The sequence below is a fragment of the Triticum dicoccoides genome, chromosome 4B, assembly GCF_002162155.2.
Source record: "Triticum dicoccoides isolate Atlit2015 ecotype Zavitan chromosome 4B, WEW_v2.0, whole genome shotgun sequence".
Lineage (NCBI taxonomy): Eukaryota > Viridiplantae > Streptophyta > Magnoliopsida > Poales > Poaceae > Triticum > Triticum dicoccoides.
This window is the reverse complement of record NC_041387.1, coordinates 207,298,472-207,312,510: the sequence shown is the minus strand read 5'-3', so window position 1 is coordinate 207,312,510 and position 14,039 is coordinate 207,298,472.

The window sequence follows — 14,039 nt, the reverse complement described above, 5'->3', positions numbered from 1 at the left end:
CACCACATAAAGGGCTTATAAAGTAAATGAACAACAAGCATGCCACAGTTGGGCGTCTCAGCGACACCACATAAAGGGCTTATAAAGTAAATGAACAACAAGCATACCACAGTCGGGCGTCTCAGCGACACCACATAAAGGGCTTATAAAGTAAATGAACAACAAGCATGCCACAGTCGGGCGTCTCAGTGACACCACATAAAGGGCTTATGAATAATCATAGTAAATATCCAGGAGGTAGAACCATCCCAGGGATACTCGATAATTCAAATAATATAACGGGTTAGTCCATAACAAAATAATAATCATGGTCCTCACAAGTCACAAGTCGGATCTCAAGTTTGGTTTAACAGATTCTCCTCCGAAGGCCGACACTAAGACCGACACTTGACCTATCCCAGACTGAAGCCCTTAACCATGGACATGGCTATTCGAATAGGTTTAAACTCTGCAGAGGGTGTACTCTTTACCCATGAGTAACGGATTTCTTTAGTCTATCGAGACTAATTCCGTCTATGGCCTTTTAGTTGAAAACACACCTAACTTGCACACACCATCTTAACTTACCGGTGTCTGGAATCACCCACAACGCCTGTCAAGCAAAACTCTAAGTGGGGAGGCTACAACCTCGCGTAGCATGGGATCAAATTTATATCGCGCGCTCTAAGGGGTGGCCTCCCCTCTCGGTCTCAATCGGAAACACCCATGCCCCCGGACCAGGTGGCCTGCCTACTAGCTACAACCGATATCTTCCACCATGGCCTCTCTGTACGGTGTGTGCTAGAAAGGGGTTAACGACTTACTGAATCGTACCCTACTTGTTGTAGAGACAAGTGGTAGCACGAAACAAGTATGGGGTTACTGGAACAAGACTAGATTTATGGTCGACTCAGGAGGTTTAAGTATTCCCTGCATGATTAGCATAACGAATATATTTCATCCAACAGACAGAATCACCACTCATCATACCCCTCATGCCATGCCGGACACACTCATCTCGACGAGGAACTAGGGACAAGCTCGGGTCTACCTAAGACAGAGACTTTCCCGTTTTCCTTCCGGTAGGCACGAAAGGCATACGAGGATGATCACTATCACAAGCATGTCCATTTCCAACAGCAAGGAAATTTCCAATAAGCATTCATGCAAAAGATCACATCACCACATAAAATAACTAGTTCTACGTATTGAGGTGGCGTCATAATCGTGTCAAACAATGCATGCAAAATATTATGCCAGGGTTCAGAACGCTTGCCTTCAAGGTGTGGAAAGGCAGGGTCCACTCCAAAACTTTTGAAAGCTTTCTCCTCTATCCAAAAATCCTATTCGAAATATTTGGATCAATATATTGTTTTTTTTAAAACAGTACCAAAAAGTTGTCTGATTTTGTTTGAAATAAATCTTAAAATAAATTAGACAAAATTTGAGGAAGGTAGGAAAAAGAATCAATTCATTTGGAGTTATATATAAAAAGTTATAGGCAGTCAAAGTTGTGGTCAAAATCTGTTTTTAAAAATAAACAGAAAAAGAAAAACGTTTCGATTACTGACCACGTTGAAGGCGTATTTTGGATTTACGCCTCCACTTACTCCAGCGTGGACCGTCAGTGGGTCACTGATAGTGGGCCCGCCTAGCCCACTGGTCAGGTTTGACTAGTCGACCTCCCCCCTTCTTCCTCTGCCCGAGCGGAGGCGGGACTCCGGCGATGCTCGCTGGCGAATGGCGGCACCGTTCGGGAAACCGTGGCCATCCGCGGGCTCAGGGCATCGAGGCGGTCCTATCGGTGGTCGACTTTCTGGCGGGGACGATGGGAGTCACCGGCGGCGAGCTTCGCGGCGGCCGGTGGCTTCGGTGGCAAATTGTGTTTGGGGCTATGGTGGCTTTCCATCGCAGCTGGGGGTCTGGGAGGCTCCACAAGATGAAGCGGAGTCGTTTCGTGGCGTTGGGAGGGCCGGGGAGGTTCGGGTTGTGACGAACGGAGCCGGGAGGCGGCGGTGGCCGAACTGGCCGGAGTCGGGGAAGACGGCCTCATCCTCTTCAATTGACGGCAACGGGGGCACTAGGAGGATGGTGTGAGGCTGCCCGAGTGCTCGGGGGAACCCGGGGCTCCTTAAATAGGCGAGTCAAGGCGGTTCCGCAGTGGCCGGGGATAAGTTCACCGGCGAATCGCCTCTCTGTTGCGGCAGGGTGTCGTGGCGGCGACGAGAGCTAGAGGACGTGCTTGTGGACGAGTCTGAGCTGCCCCAGGGGCAGGTGGCGAGCGGGAGAGGCTCGGGCGGCGCCGACCAGAGCAGGGGCTGTCGGGCGGACGTGGCGGCTAGCTCCTGGCTTGCTGGAGACGTGGCGAGGGGCTGCTTGGCGTGTTCTGGTGAGAGGGAGAGTGTGTGGCGCGGCTCTATAGTGTGGGCAAAACCAGGGGCGCGACACAGCGGCTCGGGCGCGGCACGTGCAAAACGCGTGCTCTGCTCGCGCCCAGAGCACACGCGGGACTTGCTCAACAAAATGCCAGGGCATGCGAGAGGTCTTGGGTGAGGTTGGGGTTTAACAGACCTAGGTTAAAGTCATCTAGAGGCTTAGTGGACAGGTTAGTTTTCCCAGAGGTGCAAGGTCTTGGTGCAAAACAAAGATCATGTCAAAATTGATCATGCCCATACGGTGTTTGTCATAATGTCAGAGGCACCTAGGCATTTCTTGGAGTGGCCAAATTCTCCAGGCTAGTGTCTCTTCGGGTGCAAAAGAGAGTGGTAAGGTCATTTGGGCAAAAGAACAAACTTGCTAGTGCAGGTTTTGCAAATCTTCAGATTTGGACAGAAAGAACAGGGCATGATTGCAAGAACTAGAATTGCTCCAATGAGTCCAACCTCTTGGACTTAAGGTTTTAGCAGGGAGGGCTACAAGTAGGAAAAGAAATCACAGCAACAGGAGCAAGTCAAAATATAGCTGTAGTACAATTCATCAAGTTGGACCAGAATGAAGATGAGGATGGTTCACTCAAATCTTTCATAGGACATCACTGGGTTTTTGCAAAAAGTTAATTAATATACTCCTGTTGACATCCCAAAATTTTGGTAGAAGTTTTAAAGAAATATTTAAATAGGTTGTAGTGCAAAACTGCCCACTGGACCAGATTTGAAAACTTGGTGTAGAACTCAAAATATCCAAGGAATGAAATATATTTTTGCATAAAAGTGTTCTAAAAACATCACATGACATCTCCAATTTTTGGTGGAATTTTTGAATGAATTTATCAAAGGGTTGCAGTGCAAATGGAACCCTAAACTTATGAAAAACCAAATTAGAGAAATAAAGCTCAGGGGAAAAATGATTATATAAATAATCCTACTGATAAAAGAATTGTTTTATTTAAGAGGGCAAATGAGTCCAATAAAATTGGGAAGTTTTTCACTTGAGGTAAAAACTCCATAAAAATAAATGGAAGAAAGGTTCTGAAAACAAAAGAAAATCCAGAAAACAAAAGTTTAAGTTTCCTGGCAAAATTTTAATTATTTAAAACAAGGTTAAAATTTTGGGGTGTCACAACACTACCCCCCTTAAGAAAAAATCTCGTCCTCGAGATTTGTTAAGAGTTGTTTTGAGAAACAACTACTCCAGGTTACGTGCTTTCACAAGCAGTGCATGTGTTCGAGCGGTTGTGAGTCTGCTGCCGTGGTGCTGTGAGAATGAAAATAATCCATGTCGTGAGAAGATACATGATGCCGCAACTTAGGGAAAAGAAATCTCACTCCAGGATTTTTTTGCGAGAGAAAACAGTAATATATTAGAGTCAAACCGCAACAGAATTGCTCATATTAATAGAAACTAAATAATTTACTCGCCGCGCAAACTCGGGGTACCACGCATATGTTACAACTCATAAATAAATGTTGCAAGAATAAACACAGCCACGATGTCTATAATGCAAACGGTAACTGGACGGGGTCCCGAGAAAACGTCTCTGGTACTGGGATGCACTCCTTCTCTATCGGGGAAAGTGGATTGATCAGCCGATGAATGTGTCTCTCCTGGTCGGGCCTCAGTGGTCTGTCGATGGCGATCTGAGGATTTAAATCCATGACACTCTGGAGATATCCCATTACTCGCTGGGTCAAACATTCTTGAGCGATGACGTATTGGACCAGGTTGGCCAGTACTGGGTCTCTCTCAATCCGTCCATCGGGAAAAGATGTTACTTCTCCGCGTGCTGCACGGCTCGGAAAGTAATAATATCCTCTTTCACTGGCATAGGGTACCGCGAATCAAAGGAGGGCAAGTGCTTTGTGTGTAGCCGCTTCTATGGCCATAAGTGGGGTCGGCATAGATTTCCCCAAGAAGGAAACTTTCGTTAGGTCTTGGTTTGGATTTACGGGAGGGATGTGTACTACTGCCCAATATTTCAAGGTGGATGGGGTGATTCTCGATTTGAACAGCTCATACTGAGGTGGCTGGGTAGAACCCATCGTACTGCAGGTAAAGTCCCACAATATTTTGACAAAACTACCCGGGGTTGCATCTGGGGTTCTCAGATAAATACTAGGGCTCGGCATGGCAAGAAATGGTTGTGAGGGTGGTGCACAAGGTGAGGGTGCTTGGCAAGGTCACGAGCTGGCCTTTTTATAGCACTGGAGCTGGGTCATCTTACCGTGGTGAAGGGTAATTAACTTGCCAGCTCAGCTCCAAGGGTCGTGGTCAAAGCCACAGATACATATTTCACTAAGGTGACGTATCCCTGTGGGGGTTGTCGGGGTGGTTTTTTGGTAGCTGTGCCAGGAAAAATATGCAACTGCGTGCGGACATAATTATGCAAGGTTACTATTTAAAGCAGAGGCACAACAACCGGCTGCGTTAATTTACAAGGTCACACGATTATAATGCGAGGGTATACTGAGACCCGGCAGTACTTGGTGACTTAGTCTACCTCGTTTATATCCAAGCGGGCTTGCCTTGTGGATGACGAGGCTTCTCCACGGGTCTCATGGTGGGGATTAGCTGGAGGCGGTTGAGGGGCTGCTGGGTCAGGGTGGCGATGATGACCATCGCGGGGATTGTTGGCCACAATCCCGTTGGAGTGTGCTCCCAAAAGGCGACGAAGCACTTCTGGGGTCATCAAAGCGCCTTGGTTGATGTCTAGGGCTGATCTCAAGGTCTCAATTGGTTGTCCTAATAGCACGACTAGGTTGTCGGCGTCAGGATCGTCTTCTCCTCTCGTCGGGGATCGACGAACAAGTTCTCCATGAGCTGCGATCAGATCAATGGTGATTTGATCGAACAGTTCCTCTAGTGCACCTACATAGAGCACTAGGTGCAACAATGCAGGATCCGTCTCATGATCTCCGTTGGCAACCTGGGGTGGTCTACCATACCCTTCACATCTGGGGTAGTAGTAGAACGAGCGACAGTTAACTCTGGGCGACAACTGCCGGAGTTGAACTATAGCCTCTCGAGCAGCTAGCTGGATGGCTTGTGGCTCGAAGGGAGTTGTCCTTCCGGTGAACCTGTAGGGGCGTTCTGGCGACAGACCCCTACCATAGATGTGCACAGTGGCCCAGAATTGACGGCTCTCATCGCTCATGGATCCTTGGTACACAACATATTCTGGGTGCTCTTCTAACATATAGGCACGATGGGTGAGGTTTGCGAGTATGGTCACAAAACCTCCAAGGTTGGTTGCTGTGGTCTCATTGTGCACGACAGGGCCAGGCATTATGGCTTAGTTTGGGGTAGAGGCTGTGCTGTGCTGGGTTGAGGCTAGCGTGCCCTTTTTATAGAAAAGGGAACGGAGTCTTCCTTCGCACGCTTGCGGATGGGACATATTGGGCGTCGGTCACTGACGCGTGATCGACAGGCTAAGATGATAGGTTGGGCACCGACTGTCAAAAGGTGTTAGGCTCACTGTATGGCCATCTTGCATGAGAAGCTTGGTCGGGGTTTGGTTAAGGTCTGAAGGTTGGTTTACCTAGGTTTTTCGACCTGGCTAAGATAGGATTAGCCAATGGTCAGCGTGGCTCGGATACCAAGTTTGTCGCGACCGGTTTTCCGGGTATTAATTTCCAGAAAATGGCCCTTGTGCTCACCAGCCCCAGGATTACTGTTAGCTGATGAGGCACCAACTTGATACAGAAATCCCAAGCAAAATACAAAATATGCAGTACAAGACCATTCTGGTCTGTGAGTACAACAAATGGTTTCTAGTGGTTGATGGCGGAAGCGGTTTGTGGATCATCAGCATTTATGGGACTCCATTTCCCACAGGAACAGCTGACCAGGTTAACTCCTATCTTCATGAGGCTGCTATCACCGTTGCGTAGGTTCCGGGGCTGTCATCGCAACGCTCCTCTCCACGCAAGAAATCTAGCCAAGACAATAGCCAGGGACAAGCCAGTGAGTACTTTGAATGTACTCGCAAACATTATGAACACAGGTATAATATAACAATCGGTAAACATGCTCAAAAAAAATATTCTATGGTCACAACGTCAGTCATAAAAATGAAATCCTTGATGCATGCAAGCAGGTTATTAATATGTAACAATGAATACGTAATGACAGGGTAGGAAATAAAATGCACCATTTGGATGTTTGAAGCGACGTGTCGAAATGATGGTAAATAACAAGCATGCCTCAGTCGGGCGTCTGAGAGACACCACAAAAAGGGCTTATAAAGTAAAATAAATAATAAGCATGCCACAGTCGGGCGTCTCAGCGGCACCACATAAAGGGCTTATAGAGTAAATGAATAACAAGCATGCCACAGTCGGGCGTCTCAGCGACACCACATAAAGGGCTTATAAAGTAAATAAATAACAAGCATGCCACAGTCGGGTGTCTCAGGGACACCACATAAAGGGCTTATAAAGTAAATGAACAACAAGCATGCCACCGTCGGGCGTCTCAGCGACACCACATAAAGGGCTTATAAAGTAAATGAACAACAAGCATGCCACAGTCAGGCGTCTCAGCGACACCACATAAAGGGCTTATAAAGTAAATGAACAACAAGCATGCCACAGTCGGGCATCTCAGCGACACCACATAAAGGGCTTATGAATAATCACAGTAAATATGCAGGAGGTAGAACCATCCCAGGGATACTCGATAATTAAAATAATATAACAGGTTAGTCCATAACAAAATAATAATCATGGTCCTCACAAGTCACAAGTCGGATCCCAAGTTTGGTTTAATAGATTCTCCTCTGAAGGCCGACACTAAGACCGACACTTGACCTATCCCAGACTGAAGCCCTTAACCATGGACATGGCTATTCGAATAGGTTTAAACTCTGCAGAGGGTGTACTCTTTACCCACGAGTAACGGATTTCTTTAGTCTATCGAGACTAATTCCGTCTATGGCCTTTTAGTTGAAAGCACACCTAACTTTCACACACCAGCTTAACTTACCGGTGTCTGGAATCACCCACGACGCCTGTCAAGCAAAACTCTAAGTGGGGAGGGTACAGCCTCGCGTAGCATGGGATCAAATTTATATCGCGCGCTCTAAGGGGTGGCCTCCCCTCTCGGTCTCAACCGGAAACACCCATGCCCCCGGACCAGGTGGCCTGCCTACCAGCTACAACCGGTATCTTCCACCATGGCCTCTCTGTACGGTGTGTGCTAGAAAGGGGTTAACGACTTACTGAACCGTACCCTACTTGTTGTAGAGACAAGTGGTAGAACGAAACAAGTATGGGGTTACTGGAGCAAGACTTGATTTATGGTCGACTCAGGAGGTTTAAGTATTCCCTGCATGATTAGCATAACGAATATATTTCATCCAACAGACAGAATCACCACTCATCATACCCCTCATGCCATGCCGGACACACTCGTCTCGATGAGGAACTAGGGACAAGCTCGGGTCTACCCAAGACAGAGACTTTCCCGTTTGCTTCCGGTAGGCACGAAAGGCATACGAGGATGATCACTATCACAAGCATGTCCATTTCCAACAGCAAGGAAATTTCCAATAAGCATTCATGCCAAAGATCACATCACCACATAAAATAACAAGTTCTATGTATTGAGGTGGTGTCATAATCGTGTCAAACAATGCATGCAAAATATTATGCCAGGGTTCAGAATGCTTGCCTTCAAGGTGTGGAAAGGCAGGGTGCACTCCAAAACTTTTGAAAATTTTCTCCTCTCTCTAGAAATCCTATTCGAAATATTTGGATCAATACATCGTTTTTTTTAAAACAGTACCAAAAAGTTGTCTGAAGTTTTTTGAAATAAATCTTAAAATAAACTAGACAAAATTTGAGGAAGGTAGGAAAAAGAATCAATTCATTTGGAGTTATATTTAAAAAGTTATAGGCAGTCAAAGTTGTGGTCAAAATCTGTTTTTAAAAATAAACAGAAAAAGAAAACGTTTCGATTACTGACCACGTCGAAGGCGTATTTTGGATTTACGCCTCCACTTACTCCAGCGTGGACCGTGCGTGGGTCACTGACAGTGGGCCCGCCTGGCCCACTGGTCAGGTTTGACTAGTCGACCTCCCCCCTTCTTCCTCTGCCCGAGCGGAGGCGGGACTCCGCCGATGCTCGCCGGTGAATGGCGGCACCATTCGGGAAACCAAGGCCATCCGCGGGCTCAGGGCGTCGAGGCGGTCCTATCGGTGGTCGACTTTCTGGCGGGGACGGAGGGAGTCGCCGGTGGCGAGCTTCGCGGCGGCCGGTGGCTTCGGTGGCAAAGTGTGTTTGGGGCTACGGTGGCTTTCCGTCGCAGCTGGGGGTCTGGGCGGCTCTGCAAGATGAAGTGGAGTTGTTTGGTGGAGTTGGGAGGTCCGGGGAGGTTCGGGTTGTGACGAACGGAGTCGGGAGGCGGCGGTGGCCGAACTGGCCGGAGTCGGGGAAGATGGCCTCTTCCTCTTCAATTGACGGCAACGGGGGCACTAGGAGGACGGTGTGAGGCTGTCCGAGTGCTAGGAGGAGCCCGGGGCTCCTTAAATAGGCGAGTCAAGGCAGTTCCGCGGTGGACGGGGATAAGTTCACCGGCGAACCGCGTCTCTGTTGCGGCAGGGCATCGTGGCAGCGACGAGAGCTAGAGGTCGCGCTTGTGGACGAGTCTGAGCTGCCCCAGGGGCAGGTGGCGAGCGGGAGAGGCTCGGGCGGTGCCGACCTGAGCAGGGGCTATCGGGCGGCCATGGCGGCTAGCTCCTGGCTTGCCAGAGACGTGGCGAGGGGCTTCTTGGTGTGTTCTGGTGAGAGGGAGAGTGTGTGGTGCGGCTCTGCAGTGTGGGCAAAACCAGGGGCGCGACGCGGCGGCTCGGGCGCGGCACGTGCAAAACGCGTGCTCTGCTCGCGCCCAGAGCATGCACGGGACGTGCTCGACAAAATGCGAGGGCATGCTAGATGTCTCGGGTGAGGTTGGGGTTTAACAGACCTAGGTTAAAGTCATCTAGAGGCTTAGTGGACAGGTTAGTTTTCCCAGAGGTGCAAGGTCTCAGTGCAAAACAAAGATCATGTCAAAATTGATCATGCCCATACGGTGTTTATCATAATGTCAGAGGCACCTAGGCATTTCTTGGAGTGGCCAAATTCTCCAGGCTAGTGTCTCTTTGGGTGCAAAAGAGAGTGGTAAGGTCATTTGGGCAAAAGAAGAAACTTGCTAGTGCAAGTTTTGCAAATCTTCAGATTTGGACAGAAAGAACATGGCATGATTGCAAGAACTAGAATTGCTCCAATGAGTCCAACCTCTTGGACTTAAGGTTTTAGCAGGGAGGGCTACAAGTAGGAAAAGAAATCATAGCAACAGGAGCAAGTCAAAATATAGCTGTAGTACAATTCATCAAGTTGGACCAGAATGAAGATGAGGATGGTTCACTCAAATCTTTCATAGGACATCACTGGGTTTTTGCAAAAAGTTAATTAATATACTCCTATTGACATCCCAAAATTTTGGTAGAAGTTTTAAAGAAATATTTAAATAGGTTGTAGTGCCAAACTGCCCACTGGACCAGATTTGAAAACTTGGTGTAGAACTCAAAATATCCAAGGAATGAAATATATTTTTGCATAAAAGTGTTTTAAAAACATCACATGACATCTTCAATTTTTGGTGGAATTTTTGAATGAATTTATCAAAGGGTTGCAGTGCAAATGGAACCCTAAACTTATGAAAAACCAAATTAGAGAAATAAAGCTCAGGGGAAAAATGATTATATAAATAATCCTACTGATAAAAGAATTGTTTTATTTGAGAGGGCAAATGAGTCCATTAAAATTGGGAAGTTTTTCACTTGAGGTAAAAACTCCATAAAAATAAAGGGAAGAAAGGTTCTGAAATCAAAAGAAAATCCAAAAAACAAAAGTTAAATTTCCTGGCAAAATTTTAATTAATTAAAACAAGGTTAAAATTTTGGGGTGTCACACAGTTTCATTGGCACGTCTTGTCGAAGCAGAGATCGTGTCCCCTTATCACGGGATACTCATCAATACGGGTGTGGGTAACCCAACCGCGCCATCAACACGGCGCTTTGGGAATAAGCGAGTTTCCAGTGCAAGTAGGGAGGCGCATGGTTTCTACCGCCTTTATAAAGAGATAAGGATTCCCCTTTTTCACCCATGCCTTCTTCTTCCTCTGCTCTCCATTCTCGAGCTCCAACTCCCAAGCTTTCACCTTCTCCGCAAAGCCATTCAAAGCATGTCCAGAGCGGGAGGCAAGTGGATGGCCTCCTCCGTTACGGAGGGAGACATCATGAAGCTTCGGGAGGCGGGATACCTGTCCGCGAACATCGCGCATTGGCTTCCCGCCGAAGGGAAGATCATCCCTAGGAAATGGTTGTATTCCTCTCACACTTTGTCCGCGGACTAGGATTCCCCTCCACCCGTTCGTCCGCGGGCTTATGTTCTTCTACGGGCTGGACTTCCATGATCTGGCCCCCAACTTCATCCTCAATATCTCGGCATTTATCGTCGTGTGCGAGGCCTTCCTCCGCATTACGCCCCACTTCGGCCTATGGCTGAAGACCTTCAACGTGAAGCTGAAGGTGGTGGGCGGCCAGCAAGCGGAGTGCTGGGGCGCCATGGTGGGAAAGATGCCCAATGTCACCTGGCCCGAAGGCTCCTATGTGGAGACTGTGAAGGGGTGGAAATCAGGGTGGTTCTACATCACCGATCAGCGCAACACCAACTGGGCAGCGACCCCCGAATTTTGATCCGGCGTCCCCATGCGGCTCACCTCTTGGAAAGAGAAGGGCTTAGCCTGGGGCTCAGCGGTGGAGCTGACCAGACTCTAGACCTGCATCCAAAATATGATAGGCAAGAAAATCAAGCTTTTCAACATGGTCCTGGTCATGCTCATCTGCCGGATCCTTCCGTGTCAGAGACGTGCTTACAATCTGTCGGAGTTCGACCCGTCCAAACACCAGGTACTACAAGAGCTCTTCGGCATGACGCACGAAGACGTCTGGAAGGTGCTCTTCAAGGCCAACAAGGTCCCTCCTCCCATAACCGAAGATCGCGGACTCAGCGCGAAACGCCATGCCCATCCGGTGAGTTTTTATATTTTGCAAGATGTGCCTTTCACCAGCACTTCCGCGGGAGGAATTTAAGCCTCCATGTTGATTCAATCAGGACTGGATATAGAGAGCGGAGCGGATTGACTGTCCGGCTCCGCTAGCCGAAGATCAAGCATCGTCTCTCCTAACGAAGATGCTGTTTCCGGTACCCTATGAGGTGCCGGGGAAGAAGGCCAAGAAGAAGGCCGCGTTGACCAGGAAAGGTCTCCGTCACAAGGTGACATCAGACGTGACGTCCGAAGACACCAAAACGCACTCCTCCAACAAAGACGAGGAGGAGGAAGAGGAAATCACTCCCCTCCCCCAACCGGGGAGGGGGGAAAGAAGAGAAAGGCCACCCCATAGGGGGAGGCCGAGGTGTCCAAGAAGGGAAAGACCTTCCTTCCAGACCATTCCACCATCGCCACCTACAGCGGTGAGGAGTGGGAGCCTAGGGACAATCCCCTAGCGAAGTTGTAAGTATCCGACCACAATAGCATTTCCGGTATGTTTGTTTTATTGCTTCTTGTCATGCCAGACGTACACTTGCAGTCCGGCTAAATCCCACATCGAGGTATCCTCTTCGGAGGGGTCTCTGGGCCTGTCAGCGATGAACAGCGATTCACTCCTAACAGCCTCCTCCCTCAAGCCCCGGACGACACCGAGGTGTTGTCTCAGAGGATATCGGGCAAGGGGAGACAGTTCTGGAGACGCCCCCAGGAGAAATCCCAGTGGCCAGGCAAATGGGGGGGAAGACCCCCATGTACTCCGATAACGGGGGCCGCAGCAAGTTTGGCCCCCAGCCGGATACGGCTCCGGAACCCCCAGTGGTTCCGAATTCAGGCAAGCAGCCTCTCTCTAAGGGGGGGCGAGACGCCTGTACCGATGACCTCTATCCATCCAGAGGCATCGGATAACTTGCTAGAAGCGCTTCGCGGCGCTTCCATTGATAAAGAACACCGTACCATTATGAGTAAGGTGATTGAGAAGGTCCGGTCCGCCAAAAGTGGATTGACCGAAGCCTGCGCCAGCCTCCTAACAGGCTTTGAGGCAAGTAATAAAATTGTAAGAAAATATCACAGTATAGACAGTAGCCCTTGATGCTCTGTTTGGTGTTTGGAAAGAAAGGCCGAACAGAGCATCAAATATCATCTGCAGGAGTCTAACAGAAGATGTCTATGTGAATAAGCAGGCATCGCTGCTGGCTGCTGCCGCTTGTACTGCCGAGGTCTCCAGACTGAAGCAGGACCTGGAGCGGACCGAGGGAGAGCTCAGCCTCGTAAAGAGGCAGCTCGAGGAAAACAAAGGTACACAACACCCCGTCTGTATATTTATAAAGGAAAAATGGTTTCTGCTAATAGAAGCTTCATGAACTTCAATAGGGGCCACGACCGAAGTGGCGGCCCTTAAGAAGGCACTGACCGAGGCTGAAGACAAAGCGGCCAAGGAACGCGCCGAGCGCGAGAAGCAAGAGGCCCGGGTCAACGAGGTCGAGCAAGAGCTCAAGGATTTCGTCCAGAAATATGAGTCCTTGGAGTGTGACTCTAATACTCAAGAGTCCGACCTTCCTAAGGCCCTTCAGAGTGTGCAAGATGCCAAAGCCGAAGCCCAAAAGGCCCTCCAGGAGATTCAGGCGGTCAAGAAGATTGCGGCGGTAAGGCATTCATTATGCAAAGCAAGCATGTGACGGAGATCTCCGGGAGCGTTTGCAGATCTACCGCGCAGCATATCTCATGCCGCAGAGTTCTACCGAGCCGAAGAAGGGAGCTCGACGGAGAAGTTGTTCTGGTCTTAGTATCTTGGGACAGAATATCCGATGCCCTTGAGCGACCAGCTGAAGCAACTGGTCGAACTGCACAATGCGGCCGAACTGGCCATGAAGGACCTCATAGTCCGGCTATGGCCTGTCGAGCCTTTGCCCAGCAACTAATTCGGCCTCGTGAAGTGGCTTGTGAATGCCTGCCCGCGGTTCGAAGTCATAAAGCGGTCAGTTTGCATTGAAGGTGCACGAATGGCCTTCTCCCGTGCAAAAGTGCACTGGGCGAAGATGGATGCCGAGAAGCTGATGACAGAGAGGCCACCGAAGGGCAAGGAGCACTGCCAGCCGGAAAAGTATTATGACAGTGTCCTGAAGGGCTCCCGCCTTGTGGCGGAGCAATGTGCGAAGGATGTGATCTTTGACTGAATGCGCTCATTTTATCCTGTACTATGAAACAAGTTCGTTTGCGCAATATAATGTTTGTTGATTTAAAATTTTACCTTTTGTGCGGCCGCTTATAAAATCTGAGAGTTGGCCAGTCGTCGGCTTATGCCCCCATGTAACTAGTACAGGGGTGTTCAGGATTTGTCTAAACACTCTTTATGCAAATTTTTGGTCCTTCAAGGAGGTGTTTAGCGCAACGAACAAGGCAATCGGACTATACAGCTTTATCACCCTCACTTAGCCATAGAAGTTCTATAATTTTAAATTTTGGCGTAGCGCCTGGTATTCGTAAGGCAGAATTTGGGGCGCTATACACGCCTAAATCAGACAAAGACCGATTC